General features: G+C 46.7%; 1 protein-coding gene across 2 annotated transcripts in view; it reads right to left on the bottom strand.

Moving 5' to 3' along the window:
• HLF (HLF transcription factor, PAR bZIP family member) overlaps positions 1 to 27,826 on the bottom strand; it is a 53,990-nt gene that overhangs the window by 10,186 nt on the left and 15,978 nt on the right. The window lies entirely within an intron of this gene.

Raw genomic sequence — 27,826 nt, 5'->3', positions numbered from 1 at the left:
AAGACTCAGGCAGTGTGAGGAGTGAATAAAGGGGGCAGGCCTGGAGATGGGGGCCGAGCTGTCCTGCTAAACCACATGTGCATACAAGAAATATTGTGCAAAAGAGAAAATACATGATGGAGACCATCCACCTTCCACTTGAGGGTTCTGCAGAGCAAACCACGGAAACATGCACTGCAAAGCAAACCACCGCAAAGCAAACCACTGCAACATGTCCAGGTGGACTGCATGGCAGAATGTGTCTTATTGGTGAAGAGACCACAGTGCTTACACGCAGAGCTCTGAATCTTAACTTGTAGTTCCATCTGAATTTTAGAGTCACTCCTTTCACGCTCAAAGGATAAGCGAGAGGATTCGGCTCAGCTGGGTTTGGCCCACATCCTCCTCTTCCTCGTGCCATGTGGGGTTCCAGGAGGTGCCCTTAGAACCTACCCCTGCTGAAGGGTGAGGCCATTGGCTTGCTTTCTGGCTAAGCTGTGAAACCATGCTCCGGAAGGGCCTAGTGGGGAGCTTGCAGAATGAATGTTCTGGGTGACCTTTTTGTTCCCACTCTGCTTTGAGCTCTCTTTGTATCCTGCCTGCCAAAGAGGAAGAGATGGGCCCCAAGGCTTTGGCAGAGGATGGGGATTTCTCATTAGCCAAGCCCAGTTCACTCCAGCTTCTGGAGGCTGCTGAGTTCTGTACTGGATGGTGTCAGGCTGGATTTGATCTTGGGCCTCTTGACACTGCCTCAGAAAATGAACCATATAAGAGTCAAATGAGGATTTTATTTTCCCGTTAGAAACTCTCTTTGAACTTAATAATAAAGCTACTCCATGGCCTCTCACTCCCCACCAGTTCCTTTGCCCCCACCCTAAACACACACTCACAGGCACATACACCCTCTCCTACCCTTTGGAAGCATCACTTAATTAATGTTTCCTGAACCTAATTGCTTAAAGTTACTTTGAGTTCCTCCTCAGTACTTCAGTATTCTGTTAATTATGTTGTATTTAAATGTTCTCCTTTATTGCTTTATAAATGTTAAGCTTTATACACACACACACACACACACACACACACACCTCCTCTCCCAGACCACATGGTCCTTCATGTTTTCTCTATTTTATTCCCACCCCTCTCCTTATGGTAGTGCCTATTTCAGAGCTCTGTTTCTACAAAGAATATTCCTCACTTAATGGTGGCCCTCTGAGATGCTGGGTACTGACATTCATTCTTGGACAGTCTAACAGTAACACTGCACAGTTAGAACCTTTATCTGCATTCTTTCTCTCCAACCCTCTCTCCCAATGGAAGTAGGTCAGCCCTACCTGCGGATGGAGATAAACCTAACCAGACCACAGATGAGTCAATGGCTTCCTCAGCATCAAGAAGCAACCAGCAAAGGACCTGAGAAACACAGCCACATCTCCTTTCTGTCAAGGTACCCTTGCACCATCCTGTTTGTCTATATTTTCTGTTGCATTAACTCTGCTGGACTCATCTCCCCCCCCCACCTTATTCCTAAATGTCAACAGTATCACTGAGTAACAGGGAGGTAGATCTTCATTATTTTGTCCTACCTCCTGTGGATCTGCAAAATTTTGAGAATTTTTAAATTAAGAATGCATCATTGCATTAATTTTTTTAAATTAGCAAAGATGTTCATTGCAAAATTTCAACAAATGCGAAATGTGTTTCCCCTGCTCCCAATCCATCTTGCTCCTCTTCCCAGAAGACACCACCCTTAACTGCTTGGTACAAACCTCTCAATTCTTGGTCTTCACACATAAATGATTGAGCCCAAATAGGATTATACTAACACATAGATCTTAAATTACTTTTTCAATATACCAGTATATCCTATGCAACTACCCATGTTAGTACAAACAGAACTACTCTGATCTTTTCAAAGAGTGAGTAGTATTCTATAGTTTGGATATATAATGCTTTACCTAATCATTCCCCAAAATGGGTTTTTAGGTATGTAAGTACACTTATAGAAGAGATTTCTAGAAATGAAACTGCTTATGCAAAAGACATGTGCATTTTATATTCCTAAATGCATCATAGCTAGTTATACTTGCATTAACATTTATGAGAGTGCATTTTTGCACAATTAAATATTCATTTTATTTGTTAAATTTAATTAATTTATTTTTGGGCCATGTCTGCAGCCTATGCAAGTTCCCAGGACAGGGATCAAATCTGCACCACAGCAGCTACCTAGGCCAAGCAACAATGCCAGATTCACTACCAGCTGCACCAGAAGGGAACTCTGAATTTTTAAAATGTTGCCAATCCAATATACACAAATGTTACTATTATTTAATTTACATTTCCCTTGGTACTAGTGAGACTGAACATCTCACATGTCTCCTGGGTATTTATTTCTTCTCCAGTATACTGCCCTCTTTATATCGTTTGCTCCTTTAAATGGATTTTGTTGTCTTACTCATTTGTAAGAACTGTTTATATAGACTATTGATATAATCTGTTCATCTGTTTTATTTGTAGAAAATATTTTCTCCCAGACTGTTTATTTTCTACCTTTGCTTATAGAGTTCTGCACTATTAGTGAGATCTTACCCCATAATACAGTAATAATATCTTGAAATTCTCTCCTTTATGGCTTCTAATTTCATACCTTCTCTATCCCCAAATAATACTAAATGTACACACATATACATACATACATATATGTATACATATTACCCTATACTTTTCTCTAATACAACTATAATTTATATTTTTAGGATTTTGAGTCACCTAAGATTTATTTTTGTATATAGTACAAGAGGCTTTATATATTTTCCAAATATCTTCATATAACAGTATTAGTAAGGTTTGATATTTGATAAGGCAAGTTCTACCCTCTTTATTGTTCTTTTCAGAAACCTTTCTTCACTATTTTTATATCTTCTACATGGATTTCAGAATACATTAAGTTATATTAAAAGTTATTAAGGGGATTTTTGAATGAAGATTGCATGAAAACCACAGGTTTATTTTGGGACAACTGGTACCTTTAAAATATTCAATGTAGAATGGCTCAGTGGTTAACGAATCTGACTAGGAACCATAACGTTGGGGGTTCATCTTGGCTCAGTGGTTAACGAATCTGACTAGGAACCATGACGTTGGGGGTTCAAACCCTGGCCTTGCTCAGGTGTTGCCATGAGCTGTGGTGTAGGTTGCAGACACGGCTCAGATCCCATGTTGCTGTGACTCTGGCATAGGCCGATGGCTACAGTTCCGATTAAACCCCTAGCCTGGGAACCTCCATATGCCGCATGAGTGGCCCTAGAAAAGGCAAAAAGACAAAAAAATATCAAAAAAAAAAATTCAATATACCCATCGTATACTTCTCATTTTAATTTTTTGGACTTTTTCTTATATCTGTCAGTTAAGTTTTATAGTTTTCTTCACTTTACCCTTTCGCATTTTTTTTGCCAAGTTTATCCCTTGTGTTCTAATAGTTGTTGTTAGTGTGAATTTCCTGTTATACTAATTGGTGATTGCTGACATAGAAGATGTTACTCATTTTATTCCTTTTTGCGTTTTATGGGCACACCTGCAGCATACGGAAGTTCCCAGGCTTAGGGGTCGAATCAGAGCTATAGCTGCTGGCCTACACCACAGCAACACAGGATCCGAGCCACGTGTGAGACCTACACCACAGGTCACAGCAACGCCAGATTCTAAACACACTGAGCAAGGCCAGGGATTGAACCTGTAACCTCATGGCTCCTAGTTGGATTCGCTTCCGCTGCACCACAACGGGAACTCCATGTTACTCATTTTAAAAGCTGGGTTTATGTACAGCCTCTTTACTCCCTAATTAATTCTAATAGTTCTAACTTCTCTGTGTTTTATAGATAATCTTTTCTGCCTCTAGAGATATGTGGCTGTGGCATAGGCCAGCAGCTGCAGCTCCCATTTGACCCCTAGCAGGGAACTTCCATATGCCGAGGGCATGCCCATAAAAAGAAAAAACCTCCCTGCATTAGCTCTGCAAGACCATGCGTAAAAGGGATGAGACTAGAGATCCCTGCTTGTCCCAGACTTAAATGAAACAAGCTTTCAAAGCTTCACATCCTTAAGGTTTGTTCCAGAATCCTTGTAGGTGAGAGTTTGACAAGCTAAGATAGTTCCAACCCTTCCAGCCCTATTGCACCGAGACCCCCCTTTTTTTTAAACCAGAAATTATGTATTAAACTTCCTCAAATGCCTCCTTAGCATCTGTTAGGATGATCATGTGGGTTTTTTTTTTTTTTCCCTCCTGTGTTTGTTAACTCTGAGCTTGGTATTTCTCCAAGGCTTTCTCTGAAAGATCTGGGGTGAATAAGATCAATTCTATAGTGTAGATTCTGCAGGTGGCTGGAACATTGTATTCTTCCATGAAAGCATCTTAATGAAAGTCACTTCCAGAAGGGCCAAGGAGGATTTCTGGTGGAAAGGGTGGAACAAAGGGCTTAAATCTGGAAGGAGATGAGAAGTGACCTTCAAACTCAAAATTGCCCTCCCTTTTGTCACAGAGTAGCCTGAACCTCCAGATAGCGTAACTGAAGATAGGATGTTTCTTATTCTTAGATACTTAGCAAGAATTTAGCACATGTTCGATAAGCTGACTGTCTAGAAGTCATCAAAGAATGGGGACAGCCACAGTCCAGCATCCCAACCTCAAGTTGATGGTTTATTTCCAGCTACATCAAAGCAAAAAATTGTAGCTACATTTATGACTTAACCCTCAAAACTAATTACGGCACTAATTCCTGATGTGCGCCCCATTCAGGAAGTTAAACACAGCTGTGCTGCCAGGACAGAGCACTGTCCACCACTGACCAGCATTAGCCCGCAGATGAACATGATTTTCCATAAAGAATGCTGAGAAAACATTCAGGTTTTGATCAAAGGGTTGTCTATTAGAACTGATAGGTGAAATAATTCTTTGCGATCCAGAGCATAGTCCATGATCCTCCTCTTCTCCCCATTGCCGGTCTGTGGTCAGTTTGCTTAACAACCTGCTTGACCCCAGAGAGTCATAATTTGGGTTTGAAATAGCATCTCAGACTCTATTTGCATCCACTGCTTTCAGAAGAAAACCACCATCAGGGCTCACTTCACTGGAAAGTGCCCTGCTTCTGAGGATCCTTACATTACAGGGAGCCAGTGAGCTTAGAAGACTGCAGTAGCACTCAAGCATTAATAAAGATTGGCCATAGTAGATTAAGTGAAGGCTTCACTAGTACATCCCAAGGACACAGAATTCCTGGACTATGAGGCTGGTTAGCTGGTCGCTAGTCCGATGCCAGGAACCTGCTGTCCTGTCCGACAAGAGCTCTGCAAAGGCAGCAATGTCCGTCCCTCGCCTCACGTCCTGTTCTATGTGTCTCTGCAGTGCCGGGCCGAGGATATTCCCCCACCCTTTGAATCTGGGCTGGCCTTATGATGTGTACCAGCCAACAGAATGTGGAAGAAGTGACAAGAGTGTGAGTTCTGAGGCTGTGCCCATAGAGGCTCTGCATGTTCCTGCTGCATCTCTGAAGCACTTCTGTCACCACCAAAAATATGCTTGGTCAAGCCTCCTGGGGGTTAAAGGACATGTGGAACAGGCCAGCCTGGTCAGCCCAAGTCCCCTGTTCCCGAGATGTGTGAGTCCAGCCATGATCAGCAAAGCCCTAGACCAACTTATGGCAATTTCAAACGAGTGAACAATAAACCCTCATTCGTGTGTGCTACTGAGTATTTGTGATTGTCGGGTAAACCTGTGATGGCAATAGATGACTGACCTACAAGCTGAGCTACGCTATGCGGGGAGATGCTTGCACAAGAACATTAACATTATAGCAAGATTTGAAAATGTACAGGGTAGTGGTTAAGCTGTGAAGTGAGTCAGACCTGGGTTTGAATTCTGATTCCCTCAGCCATGTTATAAATATGGTGTTTGTGAATAAAGGACTGGCAAGAAATACTCACCATTTCCTAATAAGGTCTGCTGTAAGAATAGCAACTACTGGTGACTTTCTCCCCCTTTTTCAAATCTATCCCTTTGAGTTTCAATTTCTTCCACAGCTAATGGAAATTACCATGTTTGCTCCATAGGGTTGAGAAATGAATGAGACAAGGTATCTATAAAGTGCTTAACACAATGCATAGTACCTGGAATGTAAGCAGTGATCTCCATATAAACACAAATATAAAATATAGATACCATGATTCCAGATATTTTTTAAAAAATTGAACAAAGAGCCCATGCCTCCTTGTCCGAGCCAGCACGATTCTCTGCTAAACCCTGTCATATCCTTCTAACTACTCTCCCTCCGTCCTTCCATCCGTGTCCCTACAATGGATTGTCCACACAGCTACTGGGAAGCACGCTAAAAGCACATACCTCTGTGGGCAACCCCACCTCAAACCCTCCAAAGGCTTTCCACTGCCACAGGTGATACCACTCAAGGCTCCCCCTCACCCTGCATGGCCAGCCTTGCCCCCTTCCTTCTGCTCCTCAGATGCCCCAAGAGGATCCCCCCAGGCCTGTGTCCTTAGTGCTCTCTCCACCTAAACATTTTCCCCCTGCGTTCTGCCTGCCTGGTCCTTCCACATCCTTTAGACACCAGTTCAAATGCCACCTCCTCTAACCCTCTGACTTTCCTCTGGTCCAGCCCACCGCCTCTCAAACTATCCTATTTCATTTTCTTTGCAAAATTCATCTTCACCCCCAAATGATCTTTTGTATTTGTTTGACACAATCTCCCTCCTCTTGCATGTAAGCTCCAAGGGACGGGGACCTTGTCTTCCCCACCTTCGAGAAGAAGCCTGCATGGAAGAGGTGTTCAGTACTAACTACTGAGTAACCAGAAATCAACACCCCTGGTTCCTAAAAACGACCGTCTGGGACAACAGGGACTGCTTTTTTTTTTTTTTCAACTGATTATATTTTGCAAATTGTCTATAATGAGCATCTTTTACTTCAAATACAGACATAAAACATTATTTTAAAAATGGACTTTGCTTCACCTTGTGCATCTATAACTTTCAAGAGGCTGTGTTAAATGCTGCCAAGAGAAGGCTATTCAAGCCCCTAGAAAGGAGGAAGAGGTGAAGAAAGAAAAGTCTTAGCCAAAGATTAAATTAGAAAGTGTCCTTCTCAACCCCAGCAGCTGGGAATCTGCCATAACCCTGATTCTTTTCAAGTGTCCTGAGCCTCATTGAGCCATGGCTGATACAATGACTTCAAGGGAAAGATAAATCTCTCTTCTCCTCCCCTTCTCTCTCTCTTTCTCTTTCTCTCTCTCTCTCACACACACACACACACACATACACACACATCCTTTGTGACAAATCCAGAAGGAACCCAGTAAGTGCTGCCCATGATTGCAGGATAAGTACACTGAAAGGTCTGCTATAAAGATGGCTTTGATCAAAGCAGCTCTTTTCCAACAACTTCCCCCCACACAGCAACAGGCTGTCAATGCAAATAGGGGTAAAGCACAATGCTGAGAAGCCAGCCCAATTCATTATGCAGAAACATTAGGAAGGGGTCTATCTGTTACCATTTACTGAGATGACAAAAGAAATGGAGTCCCGTGAGCTGTTAGACTAGCCTCCCCAGTCCACTGAGTAACTGCTATTGTACGTGCTGAGCAGCCAGGAGGAGCTCCCGCCATCTCCCAGGCACTGCTCCTGTATCACCTCACTCAATCCTCACAATAGCTATGTGAAGGTAGAGTCATGAGACCCCCCCCATTTTCTAGATGTGGCAATAAAGGAATGGAAAAACACCATTTAACACAAGCTCAGAAATGCAAAATAATTTGCCCAAGGTTGGCCAACTAGTAGATGAAACAATCTCACCTCCCAATTCTTCTGACTCTTTAAAACCCAAGTTCTTAAATTGTTTCGTCAAAGGAAAGCAAGGGACTCTGCTTCCTGATAGAGTCCAGTGTCAGGATCTGGGTCTCCTGGCCTCATGTACAATATCCCATGGACCCATCAGCCTGCCCAATTTATGGATGAGGAAATGGAAGGTCAGAGGTGAAATCACCTGTACAAACTCATGCATCCAGAAAGCTGGGGGAAAGCCAGTGGAGCATAGTGTCCCAGGGCCACTGCCCTTTCTACTCTGCTCCACTGTCCCCTCAAAGGGCAGCAGAGAAAGAAAGGCGGACTCCCTCCAGCTCCCTCCCCTCTGGTCTACCATGTTCCTGGGCAGCAGCTGGTTCCCCAAGAAAGCCTCCTGTCATGGACAAGAGCCCCAAGAATACCCAGGCAGGCAGCCACCCCATTCCCTTTCCCTCCCTCCCTCCTCTCCTCTCCCTCCCCTCCTTCACGACCTCAGTCCTCTTGAATGGTGAGCTTGTGCCAAGGGCACGCCTTCAATGACAAAGCAACTAATGACCCACAGGGCTAGGGGCCCTGTCAACATTGCATCTCACTCAGGCATCTTTAAAAGAGCTTCTAGACAGCCGGAGACCACGCCTCATTTACTCTGTTATGGGATGTGGCTGCAAAGGTCACGTCAGGGGGAGGCATGTTTTACTTCTATCCCCCTAAAGTGTTCGAATGCCAATTCCTACTGGGTCTGTGTTCGGGCAGAGACAGTTGGAACACTGCTCCAGGCTTCTGGCCTTTGTCCCCCACTGTGACCTGTCCAGGGAGATGGCATGGTTCAGCAGAAAGCACAGACAGACTTGGACCCCCTGTGCCTTTGCCCCTTAACAGCTGTGTGGCCGGGGGCCAGTCACTCCACCACCCAGAGTCCTGCTCCCTCATCTGTCTGCTAGGGCTGTCTGGGATGGGCAGTACAGGGGGAGGCCCCTCGGGGACAGGGAGTCCATGCGTCCCTCCCCAGGTCCCCCCCTCCACCTCCCCAGAGCTGTAGTCCAAGCAAAGCCTGTTGGATGTTGCCAAGTGTGACCCCATGTCCAGGACAAGCATGTTGCCCTGGGATCGTGCATCAGTACCCAAAATGGCCCTGACTTGACTTGGCAGCTCCTGACTTGGCAGGGCTGGACTGGATTAGCAAGGCCTCTCATTCCAAGGGTATTTATCATCGGGCGCCTTTGCCAGTGGAGTCAGCAAGAAACCTGCCTCCTTGAACCGACTAAGAGGTGACAGCAAAGGGGCTCAGAACCACGCCTGTTAGCATCAGTGACACAAGTCCAGGACAGGGGTCAGGGTACGTGTGGGCTGCTCGCCCCTCCACCTCTTCTCCTGGGGCCAGAGCCTCTCCCCACTGGTGTTACAGCATCTTAGGGTGCAGAGAAGTAATGGGGTGGCCAGAAATGCACTCACAGTGCCAGAGATCAAGGCCTGTGTGAACTGCACCTCAGATCTTGCAACACTGACCACCCGGCCCCCCACAAAGGTGCATAGGGAGGGTCATGAATGGGAAACAAGAGGCACTGTCCTACCCCCACACACTCATGTCTCTGCCCCCAGTGCATCCCAAAGTCATGGAACACGGAGAAGAGCAGGCCCCCTGGTTTCCTTTGCACTTGTAGCAAATGGGTAAAGGCCTGGGAAATAGAAGGTTAATGCCCACCAACCATGCACTGGCCAGTGTTCAAATCTTGGCTTCAGCCATTCCTTCTGAAAGAGCTCCATCCCTCCCAAGGCCACCACAGTGACAGCAGCTGTAATCAAAAATGGCCACATCAAGCCTTTCTGCAACTCCACAGGCTCGAGAACGAGCAATGAGAGACATCTGGAGAGGATCAAGTGGGGCCTGGAGTCCCATGGGTGTTCACCTCGTCCCTCCTCAGAGCCCCCCCCCCCACATGCACAGTGATGCTGTCAGCTTTCCACAGAGGAACAGGTGAGAGGGGCTCCTGCCTGCATTTACACGCTGCACCTAGACCTGGTTTAGGTGCACGATGTGTGAGTATCTACAGCCTCGCCCTGCCTCCCGACTGCCCTGCCAAGTATACAGGTCCACTGGGTACCTTCTACCTATGGAGAAATTGGGCCACTAAGCAATTTACTGAGGTCTTCCTAGGATGGGGCTACCTTCTTATCCAGAAGAGGAACAAGCTCTCTATATACCTGCAGCCTATTTTCAGAAGCTCTTTCCATTTTTAATGACAACACACACCACTGGAATCAGCACCACTGAGGTCCCTGGCGTCTCTTTAATTGTCTGAGTTGGTGAAAATGTGCAGGCCTAGTCGTTTGAAACATGCAGTTTTCAAAGTGCTGCCACGGCGAGTTATTAAACTGACTCTTCTCCTTTGGGCCATGTGAGTTTTCTGTTTGGATTTGGAGGTGAGAGTGAAGCAAGGGACGAGGGAGGGGCGAGGCTTGATGATGCCCACTGTGAACCCCGGGACACACTGCAAACAAATGGCTCCCCCTTTCCTGAGTGACACCCTTCCTCCTCTCCCAACCCCCAACCAATCCAAACAAACATAGGAAGAAAAACAGGATTGTTTTAAAGCCTGAGTTTCCGGATGAACATGAATAGGATTCAGGTGTGTCGGTGGTTCTGCGGCTTCTCAAGGAGATCCACAAAAATTCTTTCCTGTGCAAGTTTCCAAGCTGAGCACCTAAAGGTAAACAAGCTTTTCCAAAGCCTCCTGCCTTGGCACCTAGCCAGTGCTCTCCGAAATCCTCTCACCCCAAAGTTCAGAGAAAGTCCTGCACTGGGCAGTGTGCGGCTGGTCACTGCCTCCTGCTCACTGCCGTCCCGAAGCTAACATGTTTAAGCCAAACTCATCCTTCAAGCTCCCAGGGACACCAGCCCCTCCTCCAGGTCTGCTCGTGCCTGTGAACCATCTTGCCTCTTTTCTGTAAGGCCCTGAACTTTAGCCACACCCCCCTCATGCAGAAGGGAGAAATGAGCCATGGATCCGAATCCACAGACCCTGCCAGGAGCTGTTGGGGGAGGGCCTCCCTAGGCTTGGGTTTGACCACCTGTTATATGATGAGACGAGAGTCTGGACTGACAGCAAAGGCTCATTCTAGCTCTAGCAAGAAAGTACCCTTTAGTTCAGCGGAGGTTTTCCGTTGTGGCTCAGATCCTGGCCACAGGCCAGGGGCAGGCCACTCCTTTGAGGACTTGGGCAAATTCAACACCTTCCTAACTGGTCTCTGCCTCCTGAAATCCTGTCTCAACACAGCTACCAGGTTCCTTTTCCTAGAACATCACCATGATCAAAGGTAGCCAGGGGCCTCCCACTGCCTCCCAATCTGAGCTCTCTGTCTGGAAGTCAAGGACTTCCTCATGCAGGCACTGCTGCTCCCACCAGCACTCTCTGCTCCAGCCACGCTGGTCAGCCTTGTCTCCTGGACATTGTTGCCTCTCATCCTCTCTACCTGTTCTACCACCACTCAAGGCCTAGGTGGTCTCCCTCCGGCTGACTATCCCAATGTTGGCGACAATGCCCAACTTCTCTCACATTGAATGTCTATATGATGCTGCACTTCAGCGTATGCCACCTAGAAGTTTTCTCAGGTGAAGTGACTTTGTAGCATTTAAGCCATTATCCATCCTCCAACTAGACTGGAAATCTTTTCAGGAAAAAGGCTTGCAATGCCTTGCACAGAATGATGAACAAAGACCTGTTGATGAAAACATTCTTTTTTTTAATAGACATTTATTGAGACCTGTTGATTAAAACATTCATTTTTTTAGTAGACATTTATTGAGACCTACTATGGACTAGGCTCTGAAAATATATAAATAAACCCCAGCCCCTGGGAGACGTGTCTGGAGGTGGAAACACATAAGCACCAGGTTTGGGGCACTAGTGCCAAGTGCTGCGGGAGAGCGCTGCCCAGGAAACCCAAGGGTGGACTGCAAAGCCGGTCACTAATCCAGATCCTTGGAGGAAGTACAGGGAGGAAAGGCTTCTCAGAGAAAGGTGGCATCTTGAAAGATTCTCGGAATCAGCCGTAAAAGTAAAGAGATAAGAGGTGATCAAGGCAGAGAAAACAGAAACTGAAGTCACGAAGGTGGGAGAGAACTCATGGGCCAGTTAGGGAATCGAAAGCAGTCGGTGTCCTTGGAGCTCAGAGGGCAAGGAGCAGGTGGAAGAGTTGAGGCCTGACAAAGAGAGGCCCTCCGGGTGCAGACCTCCTTATCCTCAATGGACAGGTGAGTGGAGGAGGCCGGGGGGCGGGGGGGGGGGGACAGGAAATGGCAAGCATTCCCCCACATCAGTGGAAGAAGAGCAGGTAGATTCAAAAGTTGTGAACTGGGGGGGATGGGGGCGGTGCTATGAGTCTATGCCAAGTCAGTAAGGGGAGAGAGAAAGAGGGTAAATATGGACCTTCGGGTTTCTGGCTCAAACAGCCAGACAGGTGGTAAAAATTCACCGAAACAGGCAACATGGGGGAAAAGACAGCCTCTGACAGGGATCCATTGAGTCCGAGGCACCTCTGAACTCCAGATGAAGATGCTGGTGGACACAGCTATCAGCTTTATACACGAGTCCAGGCTTCAGAAAAGTAATCCGGCCTAACTAGAAGTACAGACTGCAGGGCCTTGCCCCCCTGGAGAGAATACAGAGCAAGAAGAGAACCACAGAAAAGGCCTTGGGGGACCAGTGACATTTTAGGGACAGGTAGATGAAGAGGACTCTGTGCATGATACTTCAGAGAGACCAGAAAGGCAGGAGGTAGGCTGGTTCTTGGACCAGCTGCTGAGATGGGACTGACGGTGGGAGGGTTCTCCTAGCTCCATTACCCACCCCTCCTGGGAAGTCACTGTGCCTCCCAATCAGGGAACTGCATCACCTGCATTGAACAAACCGGCACCAACGTGACTAGACAGCTTGGGTAACTCGCTCAAGGTCAAACAGCTCATAGGTTGGAAGAGACTGCATTCAAGCCAGGGCTGCTCTAAAGCCCGAACCTTCTTCCTGCACTTCCACCTGTGCATGCCCACCCACAAAATCAGTGCTGAAGGCTAGCAGCCGATGATTCCCATCATGCAGCCCTCACCTGGCCCTACCTGCGGCAGGAATCCTGGGGTGCTCCTCCGGACACGGGTGTCTTCCCTGCATTCTCCGTGGGAGGACTCGGAGGGGTGCTGAGTGACTCAGCCTAACAGAGACGGCCCCTCTGCACCTGCTGCATCAAAAGACTCAAGTCCCCGTGACATCTTTTCATTTGTTCACTCTTGGTCTGCAGAGTGTATGTTATGGGTGGGGGCGGGCATGGGCTATGGAGACAGGGAGGATAATGAAAAATACCTGTAGATACCCCTCTAACCCACAACAGAGATTTCCATACCACAAGCTGTGTATACAACGCTGAACACAGACACTCTTTCTCCATGTTGGTTAATGATAATTCTGAAAGATTACTAAATAAGTGTTGCTAGGCAATAGGAGCTGAGGTGGGGACTGGGGGTATGCTCAGTCAGGGATGTAGATTCTTGGGGAGGGGGGGAAATCAACTTAATTCCAAGGAGTGGGCTGGTAACTAAACAAAAGGGACTTCATGTCCCCCAGCGTCTCCTGTTGGGTGAGATGAGCACTGCCAGCCTCTACAGCAGCCCCTCGGGCACTCAGCTTCATGAAAGTATTCACTGCACAGGTCTTGTTATTGCCTGACGGGCATATACCTTTGTGATGAGGTTTCACGTGAAAAATGACATCATAAAGAAGTGACAGCTTGATCTTGGTCATCCGGGCAGAGGAAAAGGGGAGACTAAAGAGCAACATACATCGTTTACAGCCATCTAGAATCTGAATCAACATTCCACGAGCATGCATCATGCCTCTGATTTTTACATCCAGGAGCAAGCCAAGACGTGAGAAAAGGCACACACTCAGGTTTTCTCGACTACATTCAAGTCCCACCCAAGGGAAAAGCTGACAAACAGCCACTGAATTTTTTAGTAATTAAAAAACAAAACAAAACAAAATGGAGGGGCTTACTTAATCCGGTTCCTATCACCACCTTGTTGATGGGGGACAAAGGGAGAGGCATGCACATTTTCAAACGTATTTATAAGCCTGCAGTAAGTCAGCTCATAGTCATGCAGCTCCCGAACATACGCTAGAATAATATTCTAAACCAGACAATTTCTTAGAAATGTGTTGTTTCAGAAAAACTGGAATTTTCCAGCTTGCACTAAGATTAGCCAAGCTAAACCCATCTGGCTCCTGCCTAATGTAGAGAGCTCTGTATGGGACAAAAATCTGCCTTTCTCTTCCACAGGCACGAGGTGAGGTCCGTGTGCCTCTCAGGTAAACAGAAACTAGATGCTAAGCCATTCTCAACATTTGCGTGGGTCCTCGGGGGTGTGGTATGTGTTCTCCTTCAGCGTGGCCCTGGGCCCACCAAGACCACTCACGAGAAGGGAAGACCCAGCATAGACTGAGACCCAGGGTGTCCTGGCACCTCTGAGACCCTCTGCCATTCCAGCATGCCCACCCCCACGCCCCAACCAGCTCAGATTTCCTCATACAAACTCCTTAACAAAAGGCGGTTCTTACCTAATCACTAGAGTGAGATAAAGAGACCAGCTGAAATGATCTGTGGGCAACTGAGAGATGGGAGGGGCAGGGGTCAGGTTCCTCAGAAAGGAGAAGACAGACGTGCTGTGAGGTGAAGACAGTGGCCTTGAGGTTGGAGGGAGGTGTGGGGAGTGAAGCCTGGACATGGCTTCCTGATGCCACAGAGCAAGAGACACTGTGTCCTCTGCCAAACAGTTCAGTGGACAGTGACACGGAAGAGGATGGCAAGGCACGTCCTCAAGGGGAAGAATGAAAGCCCTGAAGGTGGGTGACTTTCTTCCGAAACAGGCTGTGAAGGAAGAATCACTCCCCAAGACGGAGAAGGCTTAGAACGGGTTTCCGAAAAGAGAGGTCCATTTTCTCTCTCTCCATCCATTGAAGCTAACTAACCTCGAGACAGAAGGAGTTCCTGCTGTGGCTCAGCAGTTAACGAACCCGACTAGGATCCATGAGGATGCAGGTTTGATCCCTGGCCTTGCTCCGTGGGTTAAGGATCCAGTGTTGCCGTGAGCTGTGGTGTAGATCAGATCGCATATGCGGCTCAGGATGCTGTGGTGCTGTGGCTGTGGTTACAGCTCTGATTTGACCCTGAGCCTGGGAACCTCCATAGGCCACAAGTGTGGCCCTTAAAAAAATAAAATAAAAGCTAGAGACAGGACACATTGCTACTTCGCAAAGCTGGCCAGCTGTGTAGCAGCTGGCTTTTCATACTGAAATCAGAGAATGAGGTTTTGTCTTTAATATCCATCAACTCTACCTCTTCTACTGGAATCTGGGGCCACACCGAAAGGAATTAAACAGTTATTTCTTAAGAGTCTTTAAAGGTAAAATGGATTATAACCAAATCATTATAGGATAGTGGGGAAAGTATCAAACTACCTAAGCGTTAACTTCTCTGACTCTTGCAATTTTAATCCTACTCAATATTAACAAATACGGATTTAATGTTTACATCATGCTAAATAAACATCTCTAGTTTAACAAGGAAATGGGTGGCTCTATTCCCCAGCTGGCCACAGTAAGGGCAGTCTTGTTGTTTGGATCTGAAAGGGTGTGACTCAGACATCATCACCTAGGAGCAGGGCTCCAAATTTTACCCCCTCTAAGGCCATAGCTCCCAATCCTGGTTATGGACCAGATGCACCTGTGCTTCTTTTCAAACATATCAATGCTAAGCACCCTCTTACCTCGATCAGAAGCTCTGAAAATGGGACCTGGGCTCTGTATTTTTGTTTTATTTATTTATTTACTTATTTTAATGAAAGTGGAAATAGCCTTCTCATATACGTTTGGTGGGACTATGAACTAGTATGACTCTTTCAGAATTCACATACTTACATACATCTAGGGGTTTAAACTTTAGATTATGCTGAATGTATGGAGAATTGCAACCAAGGAGAAAAACAAGCTAAAGATACTTGTTAAATAAATGATGGCATATCCAGAGGACAGGATTCCAGGTGGCTGGTAGATCTGTATGTACTAATATGGAAAGACAGTCAAAAGCTATTAAGTAATAAAGCAAGTTGCATAATCTTATGTATACATGCACTATGTATAATATAGATACTACATATACTATTCTGTTTAGTGTGCATATACATATATTTTCATACTTCTGTACACAATCTCTAACTATACAAATATATTTATACATGCATATGCTTATAAACACAGAAAATCTGGAAGAGTATGCAAGGAAGTGCTGACTGTTAAATCTGGGAGTGGGATATAGGAATGCAAGCTATTATTTTAATTTACAATGGTCATATACTACTTTTGTAATCACGTATTTTTAAATAACTTGTTTTCAAAAAGCTCCAGAGGTGATTCGCATGTGAGGCCAAGGTTGAGAGCCAATGGTCTAGAGGAAGTAGCCCCTGTGGAGATAAGTAGTTGCTTACACTAAAGTAAGGAAACCCACCACCCACACATATTCACACCATGTCATACCTAGGAGTTGCCAGAAGGTGGCGCCGCAGAGGCAATCACCTAGCTCTTCCGCCAAAACTACAAAACCAATTTTTCATTAACTCTTTTCGCTACTCTAATGACTATTTTATTTATGCTTAAAGCATTCTTTGCTGCTCCTTCCCTAAAGGGAGGTATACACACATTTATGCCATATGCGTTTTTCAAAGCAACGCTCAGATCATTCAATACATTCAAATACAACACGGGGGAGACGTTTTCCTGAAAGGTGTTGGTGCTGCTTGTTCAGACCGCCCCCTCCTCCTCCACATAGTTTCCCTGTCGTCTTGGCTCCAATTTATTCATCTCTTTGTCTTTTTCCAGGGTCAATTCCACAAAGGCAGGCAGCAGTCAGAATCTGTCTGTACCACGCGGCTCAGAACAGGCAGTGTGGGGCAGGGGGCAGCCCAGGGCAGGTACCACAAATTTTCCTGCCCTCCCACTAACACTAACTTTCTGGAAGTGGGTGTGTTGCCACAGCAACTGTCAAATCACATTAGTTATGCCGCCTCTAAGCTCCCAACTTTTTTAAACATACCTCGTCTGAGACACGTGGCTCGGCTGCCCTGGCATTGCAGAGCCTAGGTCTCTCACCAGGGAGGATAGTCGCCTCTGTGTAGAAGGGAGCTCATTACCCCTCCATGGATTAACCACCACGTTATGTTCTTTTTATTCTCCCCTGACACACCCTTTTTTATTCCAGTCCCATGTCCCTTAACACTATGATCTGAATTAATTCTTGAGCATATTTAATGGAATTTAACTTAGTATCAGTCAAAAAAAACTCAATGAGTCACATAAATGTATCCTTCTTACTGAATAATTTTTGCTCATTCTTCAAGACACAATTCGAGGAAGTTCCCTGGTGGCCTAGCAGTTAAGGATTAGGCATTGCCACTGCTGTAGTGCAGGTTTGATCCTTGGCCCAGGAACTTCTGCATGCCATGGGCACAGCCAAAAAAAAAAAAAAAAAAGCACAATTTGAGGATCATCTCTGATCTTCCGTCTGCATCTCATTCCGAGCTGACCACTCTGGCTTTCCTGGTTTCATCCTCTACATCCCCTATTACATTTCATTCACAATGATTTATCTCCTTGCAAATGATAAACTTCTCCAGTTCAAGGGACGAAACCTTCCTTGTCTCTGAATTCCCAACACCTAGTTTGGTGTCTGGTAAAGAGCTGGGCCTCAGTAAATGTCAGGTAAGGAAAAGGATAAATGCATCCAAACAAGCGTCCAACTGCTGTGTTTCTCCATGAATTTTTACTACGTTATTAGATAACAGGGATAATGACATGATGACCAGGTATTAGGCTTGAAAGTAAGCTCCAAAGAACACATAACGCAAATCCTTTTTAAGAAGGAGAACACAGAAAGTTCACTCCTGAGACTTTCATCCTCTTTTTCAGATCCAAGAAGAGCATGGAGAGAGAGCCTTCTCCATATGGAGAAGCAATGAAGCCCCGAAGAAGGAAGCCGTCACATTCCTGGAGTCCGCACCAGGCAGCCTGACATCTGGTCCACACTCCAGGAAAAGAGGCCACATCCTCACATGGAGATCTATTTTTGCATCCGAACTGCTGATGTTTCACTTGTACAACTTGCCTCACACACAGGAAGAGGAAGGGAACTAATATTTACCAAGTGCTGGTGGCATGCCCCATGCTGCTTCACACACACAGCCCCCAAGACTGCATGCTCCCCATGGTCTGGATCTGCAAGGAGCTCTCAGCAAGCACTTCTCTGAAAAGCACGTGAAGGTGAAGACTCCCGCCCTCCCTCCAGCTGATGGCAAGGTGAGAGCCGCTGCCCAGCACACCCACATGGGCTTCTCAGGGCAGCTAAAGGCAAGGGGGAGGGGACCAAGATTCTACAGACTGATGGGTCTCCCTATTGCACTGGGGCAGATCAGCAAAGCATGGGCGCCAGGAGGATGATTCCTGCTGTCTCTGCCTTGCATGGATTGTGAGGCTGGCACTGAGGCAGTGCTTGGTCCTAATACCCTCTAGACTGTCCCTGACTCTTCCTAGATGGTTGTGTTTATCCTTTCAATGTTTCCCTTTTAAGATCACACTAGAAGGCACTGCAGATTTGAGAGTCATACAAAAGCACAGAAGCCATTTTTAAATTAAATCCTTCATGATTTAAAAGTCAAGCCTGTGTTCCGAAAACCAGCCTCCCTGGGCCCCAGCTACAGACATGCATTTGACCTGATCTTGGGGCTCCTTTCATCTGTGTCCCTTGCACATCCAGGTTCCGGTACACCTACATCCCTGTACTGACTGACACGGGTTTTCCGAGGTCCCAGGAGTTTGCCAACTTCATGAGGGAAAGTGCCTCCTACGGAGAAGCAGTGAAGCCAGCGGCTTGGCACACAGAGGCTGGCACGAAGGTGGGAGGTTGTACCTGCCAGCCCCTGTCTCCTAACTGGGCTCCTATCAGCATTTTACTCAGATCTCTGGGCCTTGGTGTTCTCATCTGTGAAAGGGTCACAATAATAGCACCTACCCAGTACGAATAATAGCAGTACCCAGAGGTTGAGTTTAAACGAGGTAACACATGCAAACCTCCTAGCTTAGTGCCCAGGCTACAGGAAGCACTAGAAAAGGGTTAGGTGTCTCTTTATGGTTTCTTTTCTCTCCATCCGAGGGGAACTCTGTGTTCAGAGAAAAACTGCTGCACACTGTTGACTGCCTGACTCTCAGGATCTCACCAGGCAGAAGGCACAATGGTGACTGGTTACTGCCCGGTCCGGCTGCCACACAGAACCAGGACCCCCATGACACCTGTCTTCAGGCTGCACCATGCCCTTCCTTGAATGCTGGTTTTGTGTAGTTAGTTGTCTGTTTTTCTTCAGCATCCAGGGAAGAAGATCACTCTGCTGTGGCCTGTCCTGAGGTTTAGGGATCCTCCTCTTACATTCCCAAGGGAAACACCCAGAAACTCTGTGCCAAAGAGCTGCCTGCCCACCCTCTGTCAAAGTCTAACCAAGGGGAATGCGGTGTTCTGATGAACCAGCCTGGATTTCTTCTCTAACTAGACTAAAACCAGGCTTATTTATTAATACAAAGGGGCAGGAGGAATTCACACCTGAGAAAGCAGATTTGGAATTATTTCTGATCTGCCTTACAAATTTATACACAGCTCTTTTTTTATAAAAGTTCACCCAGATGCCAACTTAATCTATAATGTTTACATTCATAGACAAATATATAGATAGATTTAAATATGTATATGGTAAATATGTCAAATTGTTAATTCTGGATAATGGAAGAAAGGTGCTTGGTATGTATTTCTTAATACTTTAAATCTGAAAATAAGCCTCAGTTGTTTGAATAATTTTCTGCACTATTCTTTCCAGAGCCTTTGCAATCTTACCCTGGTAGGAGGGAGGTTATTTTCCCCAACATTCTACATGGCAAAGTGAGACATGGTAAACTGAATAGCACCAGTGCATGTAGGAAGGGTCAGGCATCAATGGGTGTTGCCAGAAGCTTCACACTTGTTTCCCTGCACACAGAGCAGGTAAGGGGCTTAGAATGCATTCTGCTCAGGGAGAATCCAGCCATCACTTGTTCCAGCTCTTGACTTTCTGCTGTGGGAGCAGTGAGCCAGGAGGATTCTCCCACCACCAGCAGCCCCCTCAGTGGGGGCTGCAGGTGCCTCCGGTGTGGACGGAAAGGGGACCAAAGCCCCTCTCTTCTCCAGGAGCACCACGTACATCTGAGTGACTCCAACCGCTGGCTGCCAAGGGTGGAGGCACCATTCCATAAACCAAATCCTATGCTTAAGAAAGGCATACCCTAACCTGCCACCCAGAGAGGCATCTTCCAGCATCTACGATCCAAAGAAATATAAGATTTTTTTGTTTTTTTAATCTACACCCCTTTCCATTCCTCCCCTCCCCCAGCCCAACATGGAATTTCTCGACTTACTTAAAATTCCAATTAAGAACCTGTTAGATGAGTTTTAAGAACTCTCACAGGTGCTCTGGGACTACCGTACAGGCTGGAGCTGCTGACTTCCAATTGTGTCTCTCATTGAAGATGGAAAATTAGGAGTCAGTAACCACTCTGATGTGCAATCTCTCATCTGAAAACACTCTTTATCCTTGGCTATGAAACAACTGATCAAAAAAACAGCTAGATGTTGACATGGAAGAGCAGCTCGCTGAGGCCTCCTGGTGAGCCCTGGCCCTGGGACCACATCCATCCACAGGGGTCTGTCTGCAAGTCACCTCCTCGGAGACCAGCCTTGCTGAGCTCTGCCCCAAGGGGCTCATCAAGCTCTCTTGACCCTTTGCAGAGACTCGCCACGATGAATTGCACTGTGCTCTCCCGCTGAAGGTAACTCGAGCACAAGGACTCTTTTAAATATAATGAAAGTAATGTCTTTGTTATTTCAATCATTCAACAACGTTTACTGAGGAAACACTTTCACCAACTACAGTGTAAAGCATGGGCTTAGGTGCTGGAGAGAAAAGCCCTGTCCCTGCCTCTGAGACACCTGCCAGCCGACGGCAGGGTCCACACAAGTGCTTTGGGGAAGATGAGAGTCAACACACCCTCACCTGTTTTATGCAAAAACAAAAAACAAAAACCCTGCAGGATTCAAGTACTTGCACTAACACAAGAACAGGCCAAACTCAGGCCCAACCACTTAACCTACCGATTTTCAAAGTACTCCCAAAAGAGTCAATTCTAAGTGACAAGTGTCCTGCCATGATAAGGCACTAAGAAAAGCACTGTGCATTGCTTCAGTTAACTATAACATGAAATTACACTCCCCAAACACTTCCCCAAGCAAGGGCAGAGGGGAGAAGCCTCGAGGTGCTGTCTTGCTGAGTGGCAGGTGACAGCTAGCCAAAGCTTATTCATTCACCTCCACCAATGCAGAAAGCGGAAGATCCACACGACAAACCTGCCACGGCCAGCAGATCAGACCGTCTCAGTCGCCGGCCTCGACTTCTGACCATCAAAAAGAAAAGTGTGACTAAAGAATACCTGTCTTGTTTATAAGCGGAAGGAGAACAAAGCTTCAAATAAACTTCTGAACTTCAACCATTTCTCAACACTTTCAGGAGACCTCTCTGAAACTGCAGGACGACTTTTATCTTTCCAATTACCTTATCTGACCTCACCTGAAATGACGGATGTGATTGCAACAGTTTCACTTTGTGAAGTAACACTCTTTCCACCCCCCACTGAGCTGAGGCCTCTGCGGCCCTACGAGAACTTACCATTATTTTTAAAGCTAATCACCTGCAGGTTTCTGAGACAGGTGGAATAGGTTTCTGCCACCTCCCTTCTGCAGAGTAAGCAAAAGCTTCACCAGGTGACTAGCAGGAGACTGCAACCTGGTCCCCCCACAGTTCTGGGCATCCAGAACTTGCACTAATACAAGGGGGAGGGAGGGTTTCCTGTGGGTGGCCGGTCCTATGAAGCAGAAACTGGCAAATGCATCTTGCTGAGAAAAATTTCTTTAAATCTTGATAAGTTGTCGCTTGGCTGGATGGGACTGATGGCAAAAGCAATATCCCAAAACAGTGAACACTAGGTCAGAACAAGGCTTGGCACTTGGGAAATCCCATGGAATTTATAGGTTGGCACAATGAGGAAGGAAGAGTTTTTCAATTTTTGTGCTTCAAGATGGATCTATGTCATTGAGAAAAGAGGAGTCAGCATCATTCCAAAAAATCTTTGTTTTCTAACTATTCCAATCTTTCCCAAAAAGGTTTTAAAATTTCAGAACCAAATTTCCTTTCAAAACCAAGTCAGGCTTAAGGCATCCACCTGTAAGAACTGATTATATTCAGGAACACCCAATTCCTCTTTTTGAAATTAGATATTTGTGTTATTAAAGGCAAAATGATCAGTTTGGCTCCTAAGTGAGATGGAGATGGGAGCAGAGGTGGAGAAGGGAGAGTATTACAAAATGGTAAAGTACAAGGGAGGAAAAAAAAAAGGAAATAAAAATAGACCAGTAAGGGAAAACTGAATGGAAGAGGTTCCTTTGTTTATTTTAACAGTGTTTGCCATTCCAGGAGGCTTGGTGAAGTTCTTTCCTTCAATGCTTGGCCTTGGACCAGCATTTGAAAAGTCTTAGATCTCTGGAAAGGAAGATTTGGACAACAAAGTTGTTTTATCTGGGAGGGTAACTAGTTTACTCAAGGGTTCCAGGACTTTGGTTTTGATGTTATTACCTTGGCCTAAGTTTCTCTGTCCCAGGCAGTCCTGGCTGTGTTTACTGATTTAGGAAACAGGGAACCTGGGGGTGGGGGAGGGCTTCTCTCTGGTGCTGCTGCCACACTCAGTAGATCCCCTGACTCCCTGGGCACCTTGAAGACAATAAATGCGGGGAAAAGTCAAGCATTTTTTTTTAAAGGTCCCATCTCTCGACACTCATAAGAGGGAAATAACACTTCGCTAACTTACTCCCCAAATAGACACCGCCGTGGATGTTCTGCCAAGGAGTGATGCGAAAGTGTGTTCCAAAGTGAAATGTAAGCTTGGCCCGGTGCCCAGCTCTCGGCTGTATTCTGCACAGAGCGCTGCAGGCTGGCGAAGCAAAGGAGCACATTTCTCTCCATGTGACGGCGCGAGCCAGGCAGCCCAAGCAGATTTCTTTGTGTTAATAAAATGTGATCTCTAGACTGTACACACCAGCAGCCCTGGGGAAACATGAGCCAACGAGAAGGACCCAAGGAAACCCATGGCCCTGGCTGAGAAGGGACCGCAGGTGTCGGCAAACTTGGTTGTACTGAGGAAAGGCATCCAGGCCCGGCAGGTGCTGAAGGAACACAGGGTCAGAGGTGGAAGGCGGGTCAGGGCGCAGGTGAACACTGATTAAGACACAAAGACAAACACCATCCTGTGCCAAGGCTCGTTCTTTCTTCACAGGCCACAGGCGCAAGTCCTCCAGGGAGAGCTTCTCAAGATTTGGAGCTGACCCACGGAACAGATCACCCCAAGTAGGGCAGGAATTTGGCTCCTGGGTTAAACTGTGGGTATTCTGGTCTGGTGGAAGGTGTGGCAAACAGACATAATTCCAAGAGCTTGCATTCGTGGGCAGCTCCCACTCTGTTACGACTGTGGCCTTGGCCTCCTCTGACACCAGGAGGGGGTCACTGCTCAGGGTCTCAAGCCTGTCCATTTACATCTTTGGGGCAGCGAAGTGGAGGGGGTGTGGTCATAGGCTGAGGAGGAAAGTGGGGACTAGTAGCTCTGCTCTCTGGGCCCCTTTCAACATATTAGATCCCATCATCCCCAGACTTTCCAAGTTACAGTGCTCTCCAGCCGTCTGGATCTTCCCAATCTGGAGAGTGTTAGGGCTGGAAGGTACGGGGGCGGGGGGGGGGCGGGGCGCAGAGGCCGAGTGCCAGGTCGCCAGGAGCTTCTGAACCTCTCAGGGACTGGGCTGGAGACTGTAGGAGTTTAATAGCCAGCAGGCTCCTCTGGCTGAAGGGAGTGGAAGGTCCTAGAAGACCCTGCAATTCCCCCGCCCCCTGCCCCCCAGCGCAGCAGCAGCCCAGCCCTCAGGGTCCTTGACCATGGGGTACGCAATCAGCCATAGCCAGCTAATTACGGGCAGCTGAGTTGATGAGCACCTCCCAGGCCCAGGTGAGCCTTCACCTTGGTTAATCTGCAAACCGGTTAATCAGCCTCAGGATATTTGAGTTAATCGTGTGCACAGCTCAAGTGCAGTCACTGGAAACAGCAGGAAACTGCAGTAGCAGGGGATGGTAGGTCCACTCTCAGGGAACTCTTTGCTAGACTTTCCATAGACAATGTTTAACCTTGAGCCCACTTCACCCACCACTCCATCCCTTCCTGCAACCTACCCCTTGTCATAGCGACCCAGGTGCCTGGGAGCACACAGTAAGTGCCCAACAAATGGCAACTATTATTAATCCACTGGTGTCGTTCATGGATTTAAAGTTAGGGGACTAGGAGGTCTCCAAGCCACCTGGCTAGCTAGGGGACACATACTGGGACAGCTGTGAAAAGTACGACACTCCCCCTCAAGGGTGCTTTACAGAAAGAAAAATCCGCAGAGTTCAAACATCACTAGGAAAGCAGATCGACAGTACAAAAACATAAAAAAGCACATTCCAAAACCGAAGAGAAATAAGCTTCAGAATGACTTGCATGGATAACTGAGGGTCATCCCCAATTTTAAGTAGATGAGTAAATTCTTCAATGCCCTCTTAAGGAAAGTGACAGAACTTGTGTTTTAAATGTCAAGCATCAGTGTGTGGAGCACGAGGGCCCAGACTCCTGGTCCTTCCAAGGCCGGGTTTCCAGGGAATCCGTAGCATGATCACTGGCCACAGCTTGCCAGGCTCTGTGGTTTGTGGCTGCCTCTGTTGAGTAGCAAGCACCCCTAGGATGTACTCCACTGGAGTATCCGCAGGCATCTGACGGGGACTGTTGGCATCACCGCTTCCCTCGACCTCATAACTCCTGTCCTGGGACCATGGTGCAGAATCAATGGACTTCCCTTCCTCCATCTGGGAAGCCGACCAGGCTGCGTCTCCCACTGAGAGCAAAAGAGTGCATGCCAGGGGCTTGGAAAAACACTTTTCCAGGACATCGGAAACAGCACTGGCCTGACTCTTTGATCTTTTGCCCACTGGAGGGCCACTGTCCTGAAGGATCTTCGCAACCTGCTCTGTCAGGACAGCAAATACCTGGCACAAATAACGGTCCCAACTAAGCCCAGGGCAGACATTCCTCATCAATCACAGAATTCTTTCCACTGAGCCCAGACCACGTTTCGGTCTCTGAAATGACATTCCAGGCACCTACTAATCCACTGAAACTGGCTGAGGGGAAACCTACAGCACGGAGAGCTCCTTCAAACCGGAATCCAGCCACCCAGAGGAGCAAACCGAGAGCATAGCTGGCCACTGCCCTTCTAGAAAAGCTGCACCAAAGCCAGTGCAGGGCCTTGGGGTTTTCCTTTTTTGCTTTTATAGAAATTTTATTGTCTGGCTAATAAAACACGCTTTTAGAAAAATCTAACCCTTGGAGCAATGATTCCAGCCAGATAACTTGCTTTCAGCGTTACCCTGGAAGGCTGAACACCAGAAAGAAGCCAGCAGTTCCCATTCAGAATGAAGACCACTTTTTAAGGAAGCAACCAGCATTAATACTATTGCCTTCCCCTCCCTCCTGCCCCCACAACCTCGCAAATGTGTCAAATGTCTTTTGCTTTTCAGTCTTAGTTTTTTGTTTCCTTTTTTTTTTTTGGTCTTTTTGCCTTTTCTACGGCCGCTACTGTGACATATGGAGGTTCCGAGGCTAGGGGTTGAATCAGAGCTGTAGCCACCGGCCTACACCAGAGCCACAGCAACTCAGGATCCAAGCCTCATCTGCAACCTACACCACAGCTCACGGCAACACCAGATCCTTAACCCACTGAGCAAGGGCAGGGATCAAACCCACCACCTCATGGTTCCTAGTCGGATTCGTTAACCACTGAGCCACGACGGGAACTCCTTGTTTGTTTCCTTTTTATGGCCACACCTGTGGCCATGCTAGGGGTTGAAGGGGAGCTACAGCTGAGGCCTACGCCACAGCCATGGCAACACCGGATCCATGCCACATCTGCAACCTACACCGCCGCTCGTGGCAACACCAGATCTTTAACATGCTGAGCAAGGCCAGGGATGGAACCTGCATCTTCACGGAGACTACGCAGGGACCTAAACTTGTTGAGCCACAGTGGGAACGCCAACAATCTTAGTTTCTGAACTCTACCACCCTTTATGAGTGACAGAATATCAGACCTTTAATCCACTGGCTAGCGTGAGTGCAGTACCCCAAGTATCACCCCAAGAAGATTTACATTTTTTGCATCAAAATTTGAATATTAGTCTTCCAGTTCATAGTAGCCTTAGAATACAGGATCACAGAGCTAGCACAGCACCCACATTTGACAGATAAGAAAACTGAGGGCTTGAGAGATTCAGGGACATCTCCAGAGGTCCAGTCCAGAACCTAGACTGGTTGGTCCAAAATTGTGTGCTCTTTACAAATGGCCTACCTTGAGACTGCTATGTGTGTTCCCCTCTTGCCACCTAAAACGCAACGGAAATAACAATGCTAACCCAGTTTATACTTTGATTTGACTTTGGTTTGGTCAATTTTCTAATTGGTTATCTTATAGTTATGACATATTTGTAAGTCAGAAAGACACAGACTATTCCCATCTTACATATGAAAAAAGGAAGCCCAGAGAAGTTGACAACTTGCTTAAGATAATTAACAGCACAGCTGAGACTATACAGATACCAAAAGAAGCATCATAGGGCTTGCAAAGACTCAGCCCAGCAACTCAGAAACCTAAAAGTGAGATTCCAAAAATATGAACTCCAAGTACATTCTAGAAAGTGATGTGTATTTTATTTTATTTTAGGGCCGCACCTGCAGCATATGGAAGTTCCCAGCCAAGGCAACACCAGATCTGAGCCACTTCGGCAACCTACACCACACCTCATGGCAACACTGGAGCCTCAGCCCATTGAGCGAGGCCAGGGATCAAACCAGCATCCTCATGGTTACTGGTCAGGTTCGTTACCACTGAACCAAAACAGGAACTCCTAGAAAGTGATGTTTAAATAGCAGATTCTTACTCTGAGTTAAAATTTACTGAGTGACAGCTCCAGCAGGCACAGTCTCAGGTCTGTTCCCTGATTAGCCCATTTAATGTAATTTAACCCTCACAATGATCATATGAAATAGGCTGTTGTGTTGTAGTTGAGAAAAAGGGCTCAGAATTTAGGTGACTGGACCAGGGTGTCACGGCCTCGCAGGTGACCTCTGACAACAAATCCAATTTAGTTTAGTGTCTAACAACCGTGTAGGGATGCTATTAGGACCATGTTTCTCCGAATGTCTTTCTCAAAGTTTGTTATTTCTGTCTTAAAATGATTTCATCCTGTTCTCCATGGTTTTTGGCCACTGAGATAGGCCAACATTTATTTTTAAGCAGCTTGTAATCAGAATGGAAGGCCTACGATGAAAAGAGAAAACATGCTTTGGCAACGTATCCACAACATCCAATCCTCTTGGGAGCAGACTCAATTCAAGGAACCAATTTCATTTCTAATATGAGTTGATTTCCACAGCCTCTTACATTAAGGGCTTAGCAGCATCCGGGCTTTAACACACAGTGGGTATTGCTGTGACTTCATTTGAATTTATCACATTTAAACCTAGGAGCACTGTGCCCACTCATTATAAAAGCTCAGAAATATTTGGTTGGATGTAAAAACATGTGGAGGGAGCTTCAGCTGGAATCAAATATCCCTCTCAAGAGGGAACATCTTGCCTAATTTTGTTTTTGTTTTTGGTCTTTTTGCCTTTTCTTGAGCCATTCCTGCGGCATATGGAAGTTCCCAGGC

This window comes from Phacochoerus africanus, chromosome 14 (genome assembly GCF_016906955.1).
Source record: "Phacochoerus africanus isolate WHEZ1 chromosome 14, ROS_Pafr_v1, whole genome shotgun sequence".
Lineage (NCBI taxonomy): Eukaryota > Metazoa > Chordata > Mammalia > Artiodactyla > Suidae > Phacochoerus > Phacochoerus africanus.
Note: the sequence above shows the minus strand (reverse complement) of the source record. Positions and strands in the feature narration are given on the sequence as shown.